Below are 22,940 nucleotides of genomic sequence, written 5' to 3'. Positions count from 1 at the left end.
AATGTGCTGATCATTCAAAGTGATTATTAATTTGTAACATAATTCTAATCTCACTCGTAATTATCTATACTGTATTAGAAAAACAGATAGTTTTACATTGAGTGAAACTTTTTAAGCCTAACGGAACTTAAAACTGTCGGATTTAGAATTGCCTTCTACTAAGAACCAATTTTTATCCTAGGATTTATCAGAAGATAAAGTACAATGTGGTTAACTGCGTGACGATTTATCAGTTCAGATTGTCATTTACTGGAGTTAATGTGTTTACCGGTTTTTTGAGTATTTCTGAATAATCTACAATGAAATAACACTGTGACCGCATTGGTGAAATTTTTTAGTGCAGCTGTGGTTTCTGAAAATAAGTTAATTTCAGCCGAATAATGTGATGTAAGTTTTTCAAATTTCAATGTCACTCTCCTAAAAATAAACTTTGTTTTTTGTGATCTTTTGAATGCATTAAACTAATAATACACTTTTGCAGTTACAACGATCGAAATTTGTAAGCATGTATTTTTTATAAGAAATAATAATAATCTGCAAACATTGGGTGTGTGATGTCTGATGTGAGATAATACATAGTACATAGTATACTAAATAATTCTAGATAACGATGATAATCGTAATACATTTTTTAATTACTATCAAAGTATCTCATTTAACATAAAATGTTAACGTACTTGCTACATGAATAAATTTGGCTTTTAATGGAATATGCTATACACACATCTAGGATATTTCCAAGAAGCGATATTTTGCCGACTAAAATTTTGTTGTATTATCGTCACCTGCCAAAGAGAATTAGTTAGTTCAAATTAGGTGTGGTTTATACAAAAACCGATTTTCGAAAAAAAAACGGTTTTTGAATTCCAGCATTTAAAAAAAAACCGTTTTTCGAATTTTTGCAAAAAAAGGCCAAAATATTTCTATGTATTTTATTAAAAAAAAAAAAAAAAATAGTAGAAATAGTAAAATATTTCAAAGTATAGGTATGTAATTTGGCTAAAAATGTCAAAATGACAGTTGATGAACTTAATTTTTGATTTCATTAAGCAGAACAGGAAAACGTCATTTTGACATTTTTAGAAAAATTACATACCTAAACTCGGTACAGGTTGCAAAGACACACTTGTCATTTGCAACAGCATTTTTTTCATATTTTTGAACCAAATAAAAGCAGAAAGGGACCAGAAAATATCATAGTTTGGGTTGAATATTTTCCATATAAGTACAGTTTCAAAGTAATTTCAAATGACTAATGCCATAAAAGTGCTGTTGCAAATGACAAGTCTGTCTTTGCAACCTGTACCGAGTTTACGTTGATTACTAAATTAAATCACATTATAAACGGTATCAAGTGGTCTGCGTCATTAGTATTTTTGGTTGCGTACAAAATAAATTCAGAAATAAGCCTTACGTGACGTACCCTGTATAATAATAGTATATTATATATTAAAAGTTTATAAGAAAGCCTTTAAAGCACGCACGACGAGTTTAAGGGCACGACGCGTAGCGGAGTGCTTTTAACGTCGCAAATGCTTTAAAGGCCCTTATAAACGTGTATCATAGGCTATTTTTTATTATTCCTACACTAAAATCTGAAAATTATAACAAAAAAAGTAAATTGAAATAACTTTTCCGAAGTAATCTGTGTCATTAATCGTTGATATAGAAATGGTCAATTGTTGTTGTTTCGTTGTTATCATAAATTGTGTATAAATGTCTATTTATCATTGTTCCAAATGTAGGTGAATTTGTTGTTACCTAAGCAACTCTTAAAGCTTTAGTGTTTTAAAGGCCCTTTTTGTAATTTGACTCCATTTTGATTCTCTAATAGACATATTAACGAACGCGACGTCATCATCTGGGATGTCCTTATAGCCATTATTTCACGGAACATTTTACGAAAATTTTTATGTTGGCAAAGCTTGATCCGTCATGCGTGTCAGTTTAAATTACAAAATGTGCAAAGAATTATTTATCAGGATATATCAGGCAACAAATTCGCGACCGTATTTTTGGCAATTTCACGTATTTCAGCGGGCGTACATGAAAGATTATCTTCCATATTCGTGTTTTGTGGCAGAATTTGGATAAAACAAAAGGCGACTTTGAAGACTTGATCAAATTTTCACATTTAAAATTAAGACATTACCAACCGCCAGAAAAATCCCTAAATCGAGGAAAGTAAACATTTTTGTTTAAAAACGGCTTAAAAAGGGCAAATTACAAAAAAATAGTATTAAAAACTCGTTTCATAAGACCATGAAGCACTCATTCTTTAAAATAACTCGTGGCTACGCTACTCGTTTTTTAATCTTGAATTCGTGCTTCAAGACTGGTCTTATGAAACTTGTCTTTTAATATACTATTTTCGCACGCATCTTAGTGTCAAAAACAGGGATTATGATTCAGGTATAATAAAAAGTAAAATAGGTAGGCCATTAAAAAAAAAACAACAACTAAAATATGTAAAATGTATCTTGTAAAATTTGTACAAAATATCGGGTGTTAATTTAATTTTCTCCTCAAATTGGCCTTGAAGGGTCAATTGTGAACGCACCACTCTCAGTCTGCAGAGTAAAAACATAAACAATGCAAAAAGTGAGGTAAGATTTAAACAGCTGATCCGTGATCCGTAATCCGTGGTGTGTTCACAATCGACTCCACAACGCCAACTTTAGGGAAAAAAATTACGGAAGATGTTATTTTGTTTTATTTAACGTTAAAATCATATTCCATGTTAATTCTGAATCAGTTTTAATAATGTACGACTAATAATATGTATATTAACAAACAAATAATTATTTTTTGACAAATCTTATAAAATACCCATTTCTTTGCAACTTTGCTGGAGTATATCAAAGAATGTGACAGGGTCAGTTCAAGTTAAATTTTTATTTGAAGGTTTCTCTAAAAGATCATCTAAAGATTAGTGGAGTTGGTTACAATGGTGCAGAAGCTTAGACTGTACCTTTCCAAGTTGGCTGTTTACAATGAACGTATTCACGATGAATATGGATAAGGGGTGGCTGTGATTTATTTTTATCGTGTTGGATAAAGTTACTCAATTTTATATTTTTTCCTGTCAGAAATATGAGATGAGGACATGACTGTTCCGACATTCAAGTTTGAACCATGGTGTCTAATTTAAGTTAATTAAAAAATCCTTTTTTTAATCAAATATTAATTCCGTTACATATTTGAATCTTAATGAAATCAATCCAACTTAACACGAAAGCTATCAATTTCTATTAGGAAATTTTATTTGTTCTGTAGTTACCAGATGTCATAGCCACACCCCTTATCCACATTCATCGTGAATAGGCTATAGTGGTTGTGTAATTTGTAACGTTAGTTTGCAAGCTCCAAACTTCTACACTACCATCATACTATGGAGCCAATCAAAAACCTGCTTTCAACGAATGCGCGTTTTGAAATTAGCTGTGGTAATTATTGATTAATAATAGCAGCCGATTCATTAATTTCCATCATATCACTCAACTTTTACTATCTTTTTGTAAACTCAAAATCAAAATAACTATACAGGGTGTTCTCGAAGTTGACGCGTTCCTTGTAACACGAGGTACTACACATTATTCTTAAGAATTTTAGCCTAAATCTTCTTAGTAAAATGTTTGTATTAACGGAGATAATTGATTGTATATTTTTATTGTTTTCTAAAATTTTAAGTCCGGTCCTGTCCATTTCTCCGCTGTACTAGATTAATAACTAACCTGACCCAGAATGATGTCTTTCCGGAAATCGCTTTGCAATACTCTCTGGACGCTGGAGATGCATTCTGATCACGTGATAACATTGCCCATGCATTTGCAACATATCTGTGAGCTCATTATTTTCCTAATAATAAAGCCATTTCGACTAATTAGATGACAACTCTGACAGTAGTTTTGATTAACGTCCATGCTCATTTGATTTTTTTTTGTCAATTCCAATTTCTAACAAATCAGCGCAAATTTGAGCAGGACCGGTTTCAAAAATTTCAAAAAAATTAACTTATTGTATCTTCATTGCCGTACACATTTTACTAAGGTGATTTTGGCTAAAATTCTTTAGAACAACGCATACTATCACATGTTAAAAGGAACGCCTCAACTTCAAAAACACCCTGTATAACAACAAAGCGCTGTAATAAAGTGTGTTTTTTTTTAATTTGGCGTCGAAGTTGGCGCTGGAGAGTCGAGTGAGGACGCACTACCCGTGTAAAAGCGTAAGATTTAAACAGCTGATCCGTGATCCTTTATCCGTAGGTATAGTGCATTCACAATCGACTCTTCAACGCCAACTTCGACGCCAAATTTTAAAAAACTCCCGTTATAAGTTGTGACAAAAAAAAACAACTGTTAACTTTATGTCAGAGATATGCCCATGATTATCTATCACACTACACTATTCCGTATGTAAATGGCAATGAAATTCTGCACTGAGACTACTTTTACCAACTCCCCTCTGCACAAAAATTGTAAATGGAACGCAAAATTGAGGTCATCCTACCTTGATGGTGCTCAACTCTGATTGATTAAGTTTAGGATGTCTTTCCTCGATTATCGCTTGAGATATGACTTTTTCTTTAATATTCAGATTTTCACATTTACTCAAATACTCCGGTTTTTTTTTTCTCTGAGGAGGCAGTTCTGGGACACCTGTATAATACCAATTTCGAGAAATATCTACCTGACATTTTTACTTTTATTCCCTATGGAGAGAACATCATACTTCTGAGACTAAAACGAGGGAAGAAATGTCTGTCAAACTATACTTATAACTTTTGTACGCTACCCATCTATTTTCTTTCGTTCTCGTTTCGTAAACGAACACAGTAAGATCAAATTACCGGAGAAATGTTTGGATGGTTTTATTAATGGAATTAGTGGAATTATTAAAATCAATTGGAGCAATAGTATAGATATTTTTATATAAATCGATAGCGCAAAAAATATTGTACGATATTAGATCGTGAAGTGTTAATAACAGAATTCAAAAATTGAAAAACTCCACACTTCGGGTCTCGTACCTTCAACTTATTCTCGATCTGCCATAGGACACTTACAGAACTCGTATCGTAATATACTATTACTATTCATTCATTCTCCCATTTATTCTCTAAAACTAATGTTGAATGTTTCATCAACAGATTTTAATTTAATAGGTACGTTTCTATAACTTCTCACATTAATATAATTATGCAATTATTGTATCATAAATTATAGTAAGCACATTTTTTTCTTCATTCAAACCACGCACTTTAGCACATTTATAAAATATTAAAATTCATAACAATAATTTTAATGTAGGGTAGAAGCGCAAGCACATTCTAACCATTTTTGATTATACACTGCAAAATATAGAGTAACTAGAGTAAACTGTTACAAAATAACAAATCCACATAGAAATACATAATATGTAAATCAGACCTTGTGATTATTCCAAGTGGAAACTACCAAATGTAATCTTATACATTTGCTATCTATCTGAAATAAGGATGAGACAATCGGCGCATCAATAGAAATAAAACACCGTAACTAGAATGGCCAAGGCATCCTGTTTCTTTTACGATTGTACGATTTACTATTGCGGGAAGGAAAGAATACTCACATTTCCTTATCGTACATTTAATTAGGTATTTATATTTTTGTAAAGATCAAAGGAAATGGGACGAGCAACACAACCTTGGCGTTTAACTTCCTTTTTTAATAATAAGATACGATTTAATTCTGAGATCTCATGTTTATTTTCCTGATTTTTATTGAGATTTATTGTTATTTAATTTAACACGGTGTCGCAATAAGTTAAAATAAAATACTACTTCGGAGCATTGCTCTTTGCTTGTTTATTTTTATTTAATGATAAACGTATCTTAATATTTACGCAGATAATAAAATTGTTTCGCAAAATTGAGGTTCAATGCAAAAAATTAGCAGTATTTGACCCTCGAACGAATTTGCATAACTGATTGCTTGCGTTAATGGCCTCCTTAAAAATATATATTTGTCGAGTCTACCTGTTTTGTGTACGTAAGCAAGTCAATATTTGAAGAAATTTATACTTGCATTACTTAAAAAGAATGTACTGTTATTATGATGTTATTACGCTATCTTTTTTATTTTTCGGATGGCGCCACAAATCTTTATCACATCCATTATTTAATATTAAAACAATCATACCTACAGTAATTTTATGATACTTAACGCAAAAATATAATACATTCCGTTAAATGTTTGCCAAAATTTTCGAAATTATTTTGCTAACAATCTTTATTCGCTGTGAGATTTATTCAAATTTTTTATAGTTACTATTAACTGTGAAAAACCATAATAATAACGAAGGGGTCATTGCAAGAGATATGAAAGACCAGATTAATTACATATCAGTGTTGTTTATAGTAATTCTTTCGGACTAAAATATATTCTTCAACAGTCAGTCACGACTTGATCACGATTTAGGGTTTGTGATTTTATTTTTACTTTACTATATTACAGCTATTTGTCTCGTTTATTATTATTCAATTTAAATTTTATTTAGCTTCATATCTGTGCTGGTAGAAGCAAAACACAGATGTATAATATTTTCACCATCAAAATTTAATCTCTCATGTTTACTTTCAATAAATCATTGTGAGCAGTTAATAATGAATATGTAAATACATATTCCCAAACAAATTGCAATTACAACAGTTGGTCTGGGTGTACAAGTTTTAGGAAGCATTAACAAGATGTCAAAAGGCAATATACCCTTGGGTGCTTTACAGCTTTATTCATTATAAATGATCCATAAATACAAGGAAGAAGATAATGAATGATTTTACTATTCATTACTTTTATTTGTATACTTTTATACACTTATGTTCTAAGTAAGTAAATAAATCGAAAGATAAAGGCGTAATTATAAAGGCAGAATATAGCCTAATACGTTTCGGCTCAGGGACGCAAGGGTCGCGGGTTCGATTCCGACCCAGGGCGAAATTTAAAATAATAAAAAAAAGGCTATATTCTGTCTCGTGATTCGGAAGTCACGTTAAGCCATTGGTTCCGGTCTACTGAGTTGGTCACCATGTCCCTCATAGATTTGTAAACCAGTCCTAGACTGTGTAACAAATTTTATTTTAGACTAGGTGGAGCACGTTTAATTTCTATTCATTTGATTTATAATTCCCATTTCTCTCAAAAATGAATTTAAGCCACGTTCACTTGCTCACTTGATAACTACAGCTTGACCAGAATAGCTTGGCGCATGAGATGCGCACAAGAGGAAACGAGCGAGTCTCTGTAAGACAAGGATATGGCTATGGTTGTAGGTACGGTACACTCAATGAAGCAAATCTGCTCAAAACAGCCCGGACATGCTGTTCACTTTGAAGCTTAAAGCGCTTATTTTCGCCCGTTTGTACACTTCCAGACCCAACAGACAAGTGCGCTCCGCTAGTGGGAGGGATTTCAGTCCAATGCGTCACTCGCCAAGCTGTTCTGGTCGACCTGTATAATGTTGGCAACTGTGCACTATTCCTGCAGTTTTATCAATTTAAATTCGAAATTTTTAAGGCGGCCTTACACCAAGGCAACAATTGGCAACATGTTGCCTGCAACATTTTTTAGTAATGACCGGCAACATTACTAAAAAATGTTGCAGGCAACGTGTTGCCAATTGTTGTCTTGGTGTAAGGCCGACTTTATATGCATTTTAAAATATTTTTATATAAAATAGCAACAAGATTTCAAATATTGAAGTCAGAATGCAACTGTCTATTCGACAGTACAAGTATAATACTACATATTTCACTGTAGAGACTTTGCTCTACATAAAAAATGTTCTAGTATTTAAGTAAAGTGTATGTGTGTGATAATAAATAATTAAGTACTTGTGATACTTAGACTTTAATTCTAAAGTACACTCTATCATGGAGTATTATTATATATATTTAAAGTAGGTAAATATGAAAACCATCAACTCTGTTTTTATTTAAGATAGGCTAATGGCCACTACAAAAGTTTTTTACATGATATCAGCAAAAGCCCAATATTCTCAGTATAAGGTCGTTTTTGCTAAAAACATTATGTACAAGTACGTACTTACCTAGTTCTTTCTGTCAAATGTGACCGTTTCCGTGTACATCTTAAACTTTATATGTCTTTCTTTCTTTTTAAAAAAGGAGACTAACTTAATTAATATCTATAGACTTATTTCAGTTGCCTTGGTTATTACTTATTCGTAAAGTGTTCTAAAATAGTATATTATTATACGAGTTTTATAAGACGCTTAATTGTGACAGTGCGTCTTATAAAACGAATGTAATATACTATTTTTTCTACTTTGGTCACATTAATTTGATAAAAACTCAAAAATCTAATTATGAAATAATCTAGGGACTTTTGTGTGGCATGAGTTATGGTGGCATTTGTGTAAAATTTATGTCAAATGTCAAATGTTGTTAACAGGAGCTTGCTAGAGATGCTGGACGCCGCTGCCGGTCAGCGTGCTGTTACAGCAATACCAACGTAATACGTATTAAAAAAAAACAAAAAGAGTTTAACAAAAAGTTCCTTTGTGACACTAATTTTAGTTTCATAAAGATTCACTTATGCTACCAAAGTAGAAAAAGGATCTTTATTAACGTTCCACCTTAAAAAATGTACATAACCAATTGTTTGTCCGCCATTTCGTCTACGTGGGATTCTGGACAATACAGTCTGATTTTGAAAGTTGTGCAGATATTTTAACATGAGGTAGTATTAAAAGAAAGTAGTTTTGACGTACGGCCAAACTAAAATGTCAAGTTTTTGTTTCTTCATGAATCTTTGTTAAAATTTGTAAAGTGATGATAAAATAGTGCCTGCAACTTATTCAGAAGACAACAAAGGCTTAAACCACAAAGTAAAAAGACTAATTGTGAGTAAAAGCACAAAAAGAAATTAGGTACTCAAAATGCAATGCAAACTTCAGCACCTCATCCCCAAGAAACCCGAACTTTATTCAGAATGCCTCTCTTTTGATGAATTTCACGAGCGGCGTTTTGAACTCGCAGTCACACTACAAACTGAGAAACTCCCACGTGATTTGCAAGACGCCGAATGCTTGTTCGTGGCTGGTTTTCAATTTCGTGAAGAATTTCTTCTTCTGCCACTAAAATGTGATCTTCTCGTTAGTGGTTAAGATAGCGCTAGCGCTTATTCATTTCGTAACGCCCGAAATCTCGAAGCTGCTGTACAACGTTTACGTTCATGGATTGGAGCATTGGGCAGTATCTTTCGCGGTAACCTTTCACGGTACATTTCCCGTGCTATAGGGCATTCATTTTAAACGTTGGGTAAAGTTGTAAACTCAAAACACCATAAATTACGAAGGCGGCAAATTTTCATTGTATCGGTACCGTAAAGTAGGAATCCCTCTGTTCATATAAAAATGGTACCACGTCGTACTTTCACCATCTTATCGACGAGCAAAAGAAAGATACGTTAAAATATCCACAAGTAAAAAAAAATTAAAACACATTTTGTGATCAGTGACCAAAAAAATGTAAAGAGATTGTTGATTTTAAATAATGTATTTGACAAATAAGATTACTTAATAAAGAAATAAGAGTAATTAGTAAAGTATCCATTACATGTATCTTTTAAAGTAAGTAAAAAATAAATAATAAAATACGTAAACAAATAAAAAATTAATCGTCATCTGAATCAAATTCACTAGATGATTCACCAGTATTGGCAACAAATGTTAATGGTTTCACTTGGTCTTCTAAAAGTTGATCTAGATCCCACCATTCTTTAATTTTGGACTCGAATTTATTGAACACAGTTTTAGATTCACTGAGTTTCGGACAAGTGTCAAAGCAGGCAAGTTTTATTACAAAACCCAACATTTAAAATGAATGCACTATAGCTCTGAATTTCCACGGGTGTAGCCATAGATCAAAACCATATCGGTGGTCTCCAGTTTGGTGAAACCCAGTTGTGATTTAAATTGAGGTTAAGATTGAGGTTCTTGTCAAAGTGACTTAATTTTGAATTAAATGACTACAAAAAAAGTCTACTATGATATTTTCCTTGACACATTTTTTCATAAAACTCCACTCCAGTGGCTTCCAAATTTTTTTTGAAAAACTTTTAGGTCCTTTTTCTCGAAAAATATCAACATTTGTGTAAGGCATTATTGGATCAATCGTGACCTATTGTGGAATTCTACCATGGTTAAAATATCTGCACAACTTTCAAAGTCACCCTGTATATTGAAAGTTTTGCCTGCAAGTACTCTGTTGTCTAACCTTTTGCTTTGGCCTATCTTTTTATAGACCACATTGGTGAATCTTTTTTCGAGTGTTTAGGAGCTCATCTATCAGCCTGGTAATCCAAACACTCGAGAAAAGAATCACCACTACAAGGAGGTCCTGTGCCTGTGGACTAAAAGGAGGGTTAGATAGTGAAATACTTGCTGTCAAAGCTTTTAATATACGAGAATGTATAGAATTATATCCGCACAATACCGCGGATAATATTATAAAAAAAAACCTAAATTTTGAGTCTAAGTAAAACTACCCTAAGATCCATCCCCTTTTATAAGAGGCCGGATTTATTTCTTATTAGTTATTACAGATATTTCTATCAAAAAATGATAATTCCTTTGAAAGCACCATTTATATTATCATTTATTTTTCTATATCCCCACTTTATACGATGTTCAGGTCAAAGTTTACTCATACGACATTACGGATTGCAGACAATACTAAAATCAAGTTATGAAGTATTGAAGTTCCTTATAGGTACATACTTAACAACGTACTTAACAACGGAAGGCGGTTTTTCCGACAGGTAACCATCCAACGTGTCCGATGTTGCCCAATATCACTGATCGAATGATTATATTGCTTTCATAGTGTCTGGGCCACCGTATTTATTACTACAATTACATTTTAAGATAATCAATATAAGTTTGTGATTCAATCACACAGGACACACTGTAGAAGTTAATGCTCCTCTATCTATTCTAGCTGTTTACATTTTTTTCCATTTAATTTGTTTGTCTTTCGCAATTGTTTAAAATTTAAAATAATACCAACCCACAGTATGTTACTAAAATTTCATGAAATTCGATTTCAAATACAACAGAAAAATCATTACTATTATTATTTGTATTACCTATATACCTACAGGCTGCATCTAAAATGCGTGTGTTAATTTTAACACGTAGCAGAGCTTCTTAAATGAAACGTTTTTTCTATTTTAATTTTTTACGAAAAAGCGTTACTATACTTGGGCCAACCAACAGATATAGTAATAAAACCGCCCCCTAGTGCCCGCGTATTTTAAATAGCAGCTTCCAATTGGCTTATTCAAAACGTGCGGAGATTTTCGAAAGCCTGATGTACATCCACAAAAATTACTGGACGGCATCCGGCATCGCATTCGTTTTAACCTCGCTTCGGGAGTTTGACCGCGTGTTTATATTTGTTTGTTTTCCTTGGCATTTTTCGATTTGTATTACAAAATAGTTTTTTTCCAAGACTTTTGGTCCTCTATTTGTTAGAAAGAACCTGCTTCATTGTGAAACAGGCTTCGGCGTATATCGTTCTACGCAACTAGACCACATCCCCTTTTTTTATTACTATATCTGTTGGTTGGTCCAAGTATAAACGTATACCCGCCCATTGGTAAGGGTGAAAATTTTCTGTTGTGATAGAAGCTTTGTCAAAAAAGTTACATTGTTATAGAAAAAATTAAATAATTAAAATCAAAATTCTCATGGTTACAAAAAAATAGACTCGTTTGGTAAAAATTGGGGGCAAAAAATCTTGGAAAACTTTAGCAAAATGTTGTAGAAAAAAGTTTAATAAATTGGCGATTTCTTCCACTGGTTAAAATTAACACACGTATTTCAGATGCACCTGTACATATTCTATTTACGATACTATTGAGTCCGTAAATCTTTAATAAAAATGTAAATCTTTGAAAAGAAAATCACCAACCTGATACACAAGCAAAGACGTAATTAATTGAAAAATAGTCAAAAATATCCCACCTGAATATTTACATAGTGCGATTTGATCGTTTTTCAATCGTGTCCTTTATTTATCATTCAGAATTGTATCACATTTTTTCCCAAAAAATATTGTTTACAGTTCTGATAAAATGAAATTGGTTTTTCCGCAACGTAAACGTAAACCAAGAAGAGATAATATTGTTAATCATAAGTTATAATTATTGAATTTTTAGATGTAGCCGATTTTATTTGTTGTTAGGACCATCACTTTGCATCGAAAATCTGAAAAATTTAGAACATATAATACCGGTTTCTTAATCTCCAACACAATCTTAATTAAACCTCTTACGTTTTGTCAGATATTACCTTTGCACATAATGTGCCTTCAGATAAATTCGAAATTATATAAGAGTAGGATGTGATTTTATTATGAAGTTGGCAACATGCAATCTTTAAAGACAGCATAGCAGTGACATTTGACAGCACATTACCTACACGTGTTTATTCTGATCGTGATCTTATACCTAAAAGAAACGCAAAATTCAAAATAGTTAAAATATACAGTGTGGAATAAAATGATTTACATCTAGTTAGCTTTGCATTACCCTAATAAAAAAGTAAAACTACGAAATGCCGCTCTACAAAAAAAAAGAAAGCCTAACCTCAAAATATATATCCAAATTCCAAATGTGATTTATTGTGAAGGGATGATATGAATGTAAAATTGAGATTGAAATTAAAAGGGAGTTAGCAAAACAAGTCACAGCTAGTGTTGAAAGTGGCCACCAACGTTTGTTAATTCAATTTACTAAATTGTAACAATTGTCAATTCGATTGATGGCATTTATTGGCAGAACTAATAGTTCGGCACTTCGAAGAAAAAAGTAGAGCGGTACTAGAAAATTTACATGTGCAAAAATTCCAAAGGTAACTAGATGTAAATCATTTTATTCCACACTGTATTTATTCTTCAGTTTGAACGCACAAACGAACTCGGCGCTTCATGTTGTCACATTATTGGGGGATTATGTTAGCAAAAACATCTCTAATAGCCTTGAGGTGTGGATAAATAAAGTAGTCATACGTATCAATCGCAAAAGACATACGTATTCAAATCCATGGATGAATCGATTACAAATTAATTTGATCACTCAATACTATTTTGGGTAAGTTTTTCTGAACATCTGTGATACAATCTGCGGTTCTTTTACTAAGTGCCCCGCTCCCTGTTTTACGGCTGATCCAGTTTCACGAAATTTGTCAACACAAGCATGAATTTGTTTTACAAGCTGTTTATAAGTGGTTACAAGATTAGGAAACTTTTGACGGAACTCCTGTATGCACTGATTAATTGCGTAATAGTATATTACATACTGAGGAGGAAAGTATTCCATTCCTGTCGAGAGAACAATAGTTTACCGAGAGGCTTGCCCTCGAGGTGAACTAGTTCTCGAGACACAGGAATGGACTTTCGCCGAGGTTTGTATACTATTTTATTCACAATCAATTATTTAATAAAACAAACAACATTGTAATAATAAAAAATAAATAAAAACCAACCTCCGTAATATTATCGTTTATTTCGGCAAAACATTAAAACTTAGTAGGCGCGCATGATTGAGATTGTATTAAATTTTAGTTCACAAAAGTTAAACCAAATTGACATTTTGCTGACATTTTTTAACAAACAAAATGTGCGATAGTAAAATAGAGTGTACCCTCCCCAGAATTGCGGGAATCCGCACACAAATTAACACTCAATCTCTTCCCTGAGGAAAGCAAATTACGATACAAGAAAAACGTACAGAGATTTTCGCGATTGCGACAGTAGCGCCATCACAGGTCAGTTATGGGTTTCATTACTAACCGCTTACGACTCATTACTGACTCCCTTTTTCACCATTACTGACCGGTTGATGTGTACACGAGTAATCGCTCACTTTCCAACCTTTAAGAGGTTAGAAAAGCTGTGCGTTACTAACCGATTGTGAATAAACAAATAATCCGTTTTTCTAACCTACTATTTGGAAAATAACTTTCAAGAAGAAACATTATATGTGGTAATTTCATCTTATTATAAAATATGTATGTAATGACTATTATAAATGAATGCCTCACAACTTTTGTAATTTGAATTAATTTGACTGTCAGTGCTAAAAAGTCCACCAACCGTTCTTAGACAAAATGTATAAATCACAGCCTACTCTAATTCCGAATTTATTTGAATCCACGGTAGTAAATAATAAACTACAGTCCATTCCATTTATGAATGTAGTAGATGTCGCTTCGAATGGACAACGTTTCACACTGACGAACGCGGCAAATTTGAAAACATACATTCCAAGCAAAATTAACACAAAAAAAAAATCATAAAGGAACTTACGGTAGTGGTATTCTAATAACAAAATTGTAGTCTAATGATGCGTTTGATACAAAAACTCGTTAAGTTTGGCACTAATCCACTAATAACCAAAAAATCGATCAAATATTAAAATTTGACAGTAGTTATCAAAAATCGAACGTTGCTTGGTGTAAACTTTTCTCTCATTTTGACCAATCAACGACGGGAAAATAGTCCCTATGCTATTCTATACTGCACATTTAAATGGAATAGACTTGTAGGCAAAAATGAATAGGGAATTGCACAATTTTTTTTGGAAAGTAAAATAATTGCCTTAATCCTCTCACGTATTCTTAAACACTGGATAAATTTAAAATGTTAGAGGTACCTACTTGAATCATTACATTTAATGTGTATAATGTATATATTTCATTACAAATAATTTTAAACTGTAATTATAAAAAATTTAACAAAGGAAAAATTCCCTATTCATTTTTGCCTAGTTTATGTTGTTAACGGTTACTACATAGTAAGGGCTGCAGTTTTGAAATTTAAAAGACCCTAAATTTCCTTACATTATCTCCTGAATTATGGTTGTAAAGTATAACTTTAGCTCAGCTTAAAAGAAATATTACTTATTTATAGTTCAGATCCAATTAATTCAAATTAAAGCTTTTTTCTTGTAAATTCCGACTGGGTGTCAATCTTTTATAGGCGTCGATTGGCGCCGTTTTGATAACGGTTGGTGTCCCCTCAATGATGTGGCGTCGGGGGGAACGTTTGACCAATGGGGGCTGTGACGGAGCGTAGTGTCGCAAGGTACTATTAGCGACACCACGAGGGTAGTCGCGGGGCACATTTGTACTACCAATTCGGCGTAACAGGTAGTATTATAGGTATTTGAATTTCCCTACAAGCTACATTTTCAATGTTTCGTCTAATTGTCTATTTTAAAAATATCGATAAAATAGATGTGCAAATAGGTTTTTGGATTTCTCCTTTTTTTAAATTTTCAAAATTAATTAAATCCAAGTCGTGGAAAGTTTAAAATGATAATACCTATAGTCCATTCAAAAATAAAAAAACACCACCTGTTGCTTTAGGTTGGTAAAATTTAAAAAACCCTAAGTAATAATTTTTTCTTACTTGTTGGTAACTATAAATTATGACATTTATTTGATTCAAAATAAAATTCAATTGCTATGAATTTCGTTTAAATTGTTTTATTATTGCTCAGCACTTAACCTCAAAATTACAATTCTCACTCGATTTTACACTAGACAGCGTTGCCGATAGTAATTATCGAGAAAAATTCGATGTTGGTGGTTTTTTGATTTTTGGATGAACTTTAATTACAAATATCAGTAATTAGTAATTACCATCTTAAAATAAATTAAATAAATAGTGTAAATTCATAAATTTTGTGATATAAGTACTAAATATCTTAATTATTATTAAAATGAATTGTTTCATTGCTTAGGGAGGATTATTTTTAGAAAGAGTAACTAACTACTCTAAAAGATACCAGGCATGGAATTAATTATGGAACTTCCCACGTTCTGCGTACGTTGTATTACCTGTACCTTTGAAACTGCAATGTATTTATCGTTACCCATTCAATATATTTCTCCTGTCTGAAATTCTATAAGTAGATCTTTTTTTATTCCCTTAAGGTAAGTAACAAATGCATTAACGACGTAACAAAATAAATTGTTCCATTTACATTAAGGGGAACATGTAGGCATACAATATACAAAATATCCGCGAAATCAATTGCTTAATTGAAGATAGTGTTGTGTGTTATCGTTGACTTAATATGCATTTTGTTTTTGTTTTTGCCAATGACTGCAAAGACAAATTTACAAAAAATCCAATAATCGTTTCTTTCACAGTTTTGAAGTAAAATTTCAATATCCTTGTTTTATTCGTAGAAATAAGTGTAAAATAACTGTGCAATAATTATTGTGTTATTCGTGAAACCGGCTTAAGTACATGCAACATACTGCGGTATCTAAAATGACTAAGTTGCTTGAATGAAATTGCTTGCTTGCACGTACGTACGTATCTGAGTGAAGGCAACATAATTTGTGGCGGTTAGAATTCTTGTTCAGGTACTACATATTTGACAAGTACATGAGACTGGTAACACGATCATATTAACTGTTTATAATTTGCACAATTTTTATTTTTATTTTTGTATTCTCTAGACGAAAGTAACGTTGAAAACAAACTGTTGACCACCTTTCTAACTTCATTTGAAGAATGTATGACATTAATTTTAATTACACTTTCTTTTAGCAGATGGTTTAAATACTCAGGCTTTTTATTGACTTTGTAAAAATTCTAAGGACTTCAGGCGTAATTCAAAAACATTATAAGTATGGAATTGGAATACAAAATCTTATATGATAATGTACCTAATAAAATACAAATGTTGCATATCTGCTTAGGGGCAAAATTAATTATAAAATGTTAAAAGTTGTAACTTGTAAACATATTTTTTTACAGTTACCCGAAATACCGGCGCATAAGCTGCGTATGCGTATACGCATACACTAAAATATGCTCAAAATCAGAACATTTTCGATATTAATTTTGTTACTAGATTTGATAACAAAATTGTGGTCCTGTAAAAAAGCCTTAATACAAATTAAATACAGGGTGTTTCTGAGATATGTACGTGTGTTAATTTTAACCAGTGAAATAACTCGCCAATTTATGAAAGTTTTCTCTATAACATTTTGTAAAATTCGTAAAAGTATTCCAAGATTTTTTGCCCTACAATTTTTACCAAACGAGTCGTTTTGTGTGATTAAGGGCCGGTTGCACCAACGTGAATTAAATTTAACTACAGATTAAAATATACGAAAACATTGTTATAACAATAGGTAACTAAAGTAACGAAGCAATTTAACCCACAGTTAACTTTTAACTGGCGTTGGTGCAACCGGCCCTAACTAATTTCTATTTTTTGTAACCATGAGAATCTAAATTTTGATTATTTATTTTTTTCTATAACAATGGAACTTTTTAACGAAGCTCTTTTTCTATCACAAGAGAAAATTTTCGCCCTTACCCATAGGCGGGTATACACTTTGATGGTTAATTTATTCCAAATTTTAAATCAATTTGTATTGCTTTTTCGTAAAAATGTTGTAGAGAAAAGTTCCATAATTTGGCGCGTTCTTCCACTGATTAAAATTAACACACGTATTTCAGAAACACCCTGTATACATATTTATTTTTTAGTAACACGATGTTGTTTCTTTTCGTTAGATACACATTATGAAAAACAACTCCCTTGGGATATTTGAAATTTTTTCGCCCTCCCCATTGTTTACAACAAACTCAAGAGAACCAAACTATAGCAACTATATATTTACGCAATCTTCCCTGCAAAATATTTTTAAGAAAGTTTTAACTTTTAAGTACAGACACTAAAAAATAAAATATTGTATGCACCACGGGAGATATTCATGTTCTTCCCCTCGGTTGACTTATATTTAAAAATAGATATTTATGCATTAAGGGAGATATGAACATGGCTTTTCTCTGAGGTTGACGTGATTACGAGTATAAATCCAGGGCCTTTAGCCCGAGGTTTATAAGTCAACCGAGGGGAAAAACATGAATATCTCCCGTGGTGCATACAATATTTTATTTTTTAGTGTCTGTACTTAAAAGTTAAAACTTTCTTAAAAATATTTTGCAGGAAAGATTGCGTGAATATGGTTGCTATAGTTTGGTTCTCATGAGTTTGTTGTAAACAATGTGGAAGGCGAAAAAATTTGAAATATCCCAAGGGAGTTATGAGTAGTTTTTCATAATGTGTATCTATGACGAAAAAAAACAATATCGTGTTACTAAAAAATAAAAATCATTACACTAGAATAAATGAAATAATATCGGGTGCTCAAATGTAATCCTGGGCTGGAAAGGCGTTGGAAACAGTTAATAATTTTGCTTTTTTAAAGTGTAAATTGACAGTTATAATTAGAGCATGTTGACAGCTAACCTAGAATGTATCAACAAAAAATCTTTCTGTTTTTTTTTCTTTCTTTGCAATAATTTACATTAAAAATAGACTAACTAACGATTCCTACTATCGAAGCAAATATCTAAGGGCACTCTTTGCTGAAAACAATCATGTTTAATCATATTTCAATTAGACATAAACAAATGTCATTCGTGTCAAACGGCGGGAAATTCAAACTTTACACTTTCGTTTTCTGTGCCCAGGTTATCATTTGAACGCATGATATAGAATTTATTTTTTAACACCACGCTATCTGACCCTATATTGTAGATTTATAAGAACTAAATATTGTTGTGTTGACATTACTATTAATCATATTGTGTTTATATTAAATGAGTGATATTATAACAAAAGAGTCATGAATTGTTCACTGCCAGCAGTAGTGTGCATGTTCTTTTCTAACAAATATATTATAACGTGAGTGTTAACCCTAAACATGTACTCAGTTCGCTTAATTTTCAACCGGCTTGCAGGTGTGTACATTTTTAAAACTTTATTAAATTGTCGCTTATTTCATCTTGTAAAGCATATAAATCTTGCAAATTCTCTATAATTAAAATAAACTCATCTTCACCTCTCCGAACAAATTGTACGAGAGCCGTTTCACGATCATGACTGCAAATTTGTTTGATTTTTCACAGAAATAATCACATGCATGCATGCATTCATGCCTCCTTTTATATTTGAATAACGGTTGCATCGTGTTGATGTTCACATTAAATGTTAATTAGAAAGCAGGACGTACCCGGACTGTCTTATTCCTGCATTTACCTTTATGGTGCCTAATCAATATTTACAGAAAATTTTTGTTCAAAAAATTCAAAGTATTCAGATAATGTGTAAAATTTAGTTATATTTATGTTCCCTTTGAGAATCTGCACAGCAGGATTATTCAAATTACAAATTACTTTTTCAAATGATTACTCTTCATCAAATATAATTTAACGAATATGTATGTATAAAATAAGCGGCAGAAAGGTGTTGAAATTTTGTCTATATTTGAACAGCAGTTGATAATACATATTTACTTTTCGTCTAGTTGTGTGGTGAAAATTATTTAAGTAAATTTTGAATAAATTTAAACTGTTGCCAGAACTGTGATCCTATTTAAATGGTAAGTAGCTGAATGCTTTAAATGTATCCGGTTTCATGGGTGGTTTCACCTAAGCATTTCAATTAATAGATTGATGTACGATAAGTGCTTCTTATTTGAGCATAATATCATCACTTATTGTTAGGTATATTGCTAATATGTAATTGCTAAAATTAATTATTATTAATACTTTAGTATTGTTATGTTAGTAATATTGTTTACCGTGATGCTAATATCACTTAGAAGTACCAAAAAATACCAAATTTCATACCATAGTACTGAACACTTCGTTTGTTTGATATAAAAATTACTGTACTGCGCTAATTACAATTATTTAATGTAAGGAGGTGTGTCCTCTAAGTTACATCTGTTATCAAAGCAACTACGCAAGATTTCAAGTTTTCTAGATCTTCTATCTAAAAGAATTCAATCGACGCATTTTTTATTGTTATGCTAAATTTAGTTCTGTTATCAGAATGAAAAATTATAAAATACTTGAGTGATTGTGGCATTTGTTTACTTCAATTCACATCGGAGAATACTGATCTACAGTACTACATTTTAAATTAGCCGTAGAAAAAAATATGTTTATCCTATTACGTCGTGAATCACTGGGAAATTGTAGAAAATATTTAGTTATCACAAATGAAACAATCCATTGGTTAGCAAATGTCTGTAACTTTTAACAAATTTGCTATAGACTTAAACTATTTACATTATTTAAAAAAATCAATATTGCATTTGACTACTATACGTGTCGGATTAGAATCTGTTGCAGTTTCCGGTGATTCGATAAGATTATTATAGTGATAAAGAAATTTTTTTACAAAACATGAGTAAAGGTTGTTTTCAGAACGATTACAAAATATCATTAATGCACAGAATAAAAGAAGATATTTCTACAAAAAACGTAATTCGTTTAAACTTAATGAACGATATATGTAGAATGATTATTTTATAGTCATGATTTAGTAATAATTTAGTGAAATATCTACACAATATAAAATATGGGGTCATTATAAATGTTTGTAACAACTAGTGGGCGTAGCTACGCACCTAAAGCATTGCGCACAGCCACCTACGATAGTACAATCATTTATAATGACCCTGTACAAAAAAAATGAAATTCATTATTACGACTAGTCTTTCGTAAACATAAATTTTTATGTAAAATAACTTCAGATTAGGTTCAGTTATTTACATAAACTTTGTGATTTAACTTACATCATGTCTTATGCGTATTGTTATGCTACTAACCTGTAGTATCAAGAATCGGGCAATAAATTTTAAAATCATGACTCTCCTATCAGAATGATGAATTTTTTTTAATTTTAGATTTTATTGTGACCACATGACCTGTTTCACTTTTGTTCGTCGTGTACAATGTTTACAAAATGTTGTTTTTAAATTCATCGATTAAAACCTCTCCTGACTTTTGTTATTTCATTTTTTGTATTTACTTATTGTTAGTTTGTCGCTGTTTTTCTAAATAGAGAATGAGATATTTTATTTAAAAGTTTTTGAAAAGTAACTACATACAAACTATCTGGACATGAGATGACCACTTTATATTATTATTTATTTAAAAAACCTTAAACCCATGATATGCAATGCTTGATTTGAAACTTTTATCAAAAGACGACGTTTTAATTTTTTTCATTTTTATTTTACGCAACAATTGCCACAAAAGAAACACTATATAATTACTACACAAATATACTTAGAATAGAAATGATTCCGAAAATGTGTTTACTTATTTAGCAATCAATAAAATTGCATTTTTAAACCAACCTCTTAGCATGTTGTACAAAATTAGATTCAATATTGACTTTTCTTTTCTAATAAAATTTATCTTGTCAATAAAATGTTTTTTTTTTTAACCAAATAAGAAAATTACTGGCATCATATTCTTCAAGAAGCAAAATTAATTTTATGGTGTTAGTATAACGACTACAAACTTTTATTATCACTTAATATATTTCGAGACATAGATTTTATCCGAAAAATTTTTTGAGTGCATTGCTGACAAAATTATTCATTGCTTTGAAAGTAAAACTTTCAGGATATGAATCTATGCAGACTGCAGATGGATATTCGGCAAGAAAATCGCTTGAATACATTAACCATCAGTGAAGGACAAGAAATTTATCTAAAGTTTTTAATAGTTATTTATTTAACGAGTTCGCGTGTAAATTGGGCTTTTTTTGATATGAGTTGGCCAGATTAAAACGTGAGGGAAACGAGCGTTTTAAAGGCCCACGAGTGCCAAAAAAAGTCCAATTTACACAAGAACGAGTTGAATACAACGTTTTTTTTTTTGTTCGATGATCCCCTTAAAGGCTCCAAATTGCTTAAAATCTTTAAAATTAACTTGACGTTTCGTTTTGACAAATTGATATTTATCAAAATCTCTTCACATAGGAGAAAATTCTCAAATTCTGACAGTGTCGAATAAAAAAAAATATCAAGACTGTAGAATTTGAACTTTTATTTATATAAATGTAGTAATTCGAATAAAAATTTTGCTATTTTTGTATACTGGAAATATTTTTCTTCCCACCTAGAGTTGTCAAAATTCTAACATATAGCCAATATAGCTCGTTTTGGAAAGTGTTACTATGACTATGACTAGTATCTATAAATAACGCTGTGAACAAAATTTGAAATTCGTTTTTATAATTATTGTCCGTCTGCAAACTCGTTTTAATTTGGATAGATTTTTTAAGTACATTTTGCAATTATGTACAAGTTTTTTTTTTAAACCTTATTTATTCACTTTAGCTTAACACACGAATTTGTTAAAATTTGAGTTAGGAATTTCAAATGATTTAGCTAGTTTACCGTATCTGCTGCTCGTCAGCGGAGATAATAACTTTACAGCCGCTCCTCAGGGGAGATAATAATTTTACAACTGCTGGTCAGCTCGTCAGATGCCATGACAATAAAGTGACACTTTAGCATTATCAATCCACCAGTAAAATGTCATATTTTACGGATGTTTGAAGAAAAAATTATTTTCCTTAATTTTTTTATGCCTTACATTTCAAAAACAATACATTTTTTATACATACCTACAAATTCATAATTATTATAAACTTAAAAAGAAGTTAATTATTGGTATTATAGTTGACAAGAAATAAATACTTTATTTACTGAAAGTGTCTAATTCTACTTAAAGACGTCTATTAATGGAAAAATTCGCGATTCAAGTTCAATGTCAGTCTAACAACAGTTTAAGTAAGCTAATCAAAATGCAGTGATGTATGTATTATGTTAATAAAAATATAATTGAAAATTCTACACATTCAAGGACGAAAATGTCAAAGGTGATTGTTCTGTAGTTTTAATGAATGTATCTAATGTGGTGATAATACAGTAAATGCTTTTTCTTAGATAAGGAAAAAATTTGATAATAGTTATTTACATTAGAGTACGGTAGGGGTATTTTACAGCACAAAAACTAGGTTTCAGGCACTAGTGCC

At 31.4% G+C, this 22,940-nt stretch overlaps 1 protein-coding gene across 2 annotated transcripts in view; it reads left to right on the top strand.

Moving 5' to 3' along the window:
• Positions 1-230: 230 nt before the first annotated feature.
• Positions 231-22,940, top strand: part of Gbs-70E (Glycogen binding subunit 70E) — a 51,056-nt gene continuing 28,346 nt past the window's right edge. Inside the window, exon 1 of one of the 2 annotated variants that reach the window (XM_069054070.1) lies at positions 231-387. The gene's annotated coding sequence lies outside the window, so the exon portion shown is untranslated. Of the gene's footprint in view, positions 388-18,722; positions 18,839-22,940 lie in introns of those variants that run through there. The other variant, XM_069054072.1, reaches the window with a different exon arrangement.

The sequence above is a fragment of the Tenebrio molitor genome, chromosome 7 (assembly GCF_963966145.1).
Source record: "Tenebrio molitor chromosome 7, icTenMoli1.1, whole genome shotgun sequence".
NCBI lineage: Eukaryota > Metazoa > Arthropoda > Insecta > Coleoptera > Tenebrionidae > Tenebrio > Tenebrio molitor.
The sequence above is the reverse complement of the archived record's forward strand: the minus strand, read 5'-3'. Positions and strand labels throughout refer to the sequence as shown.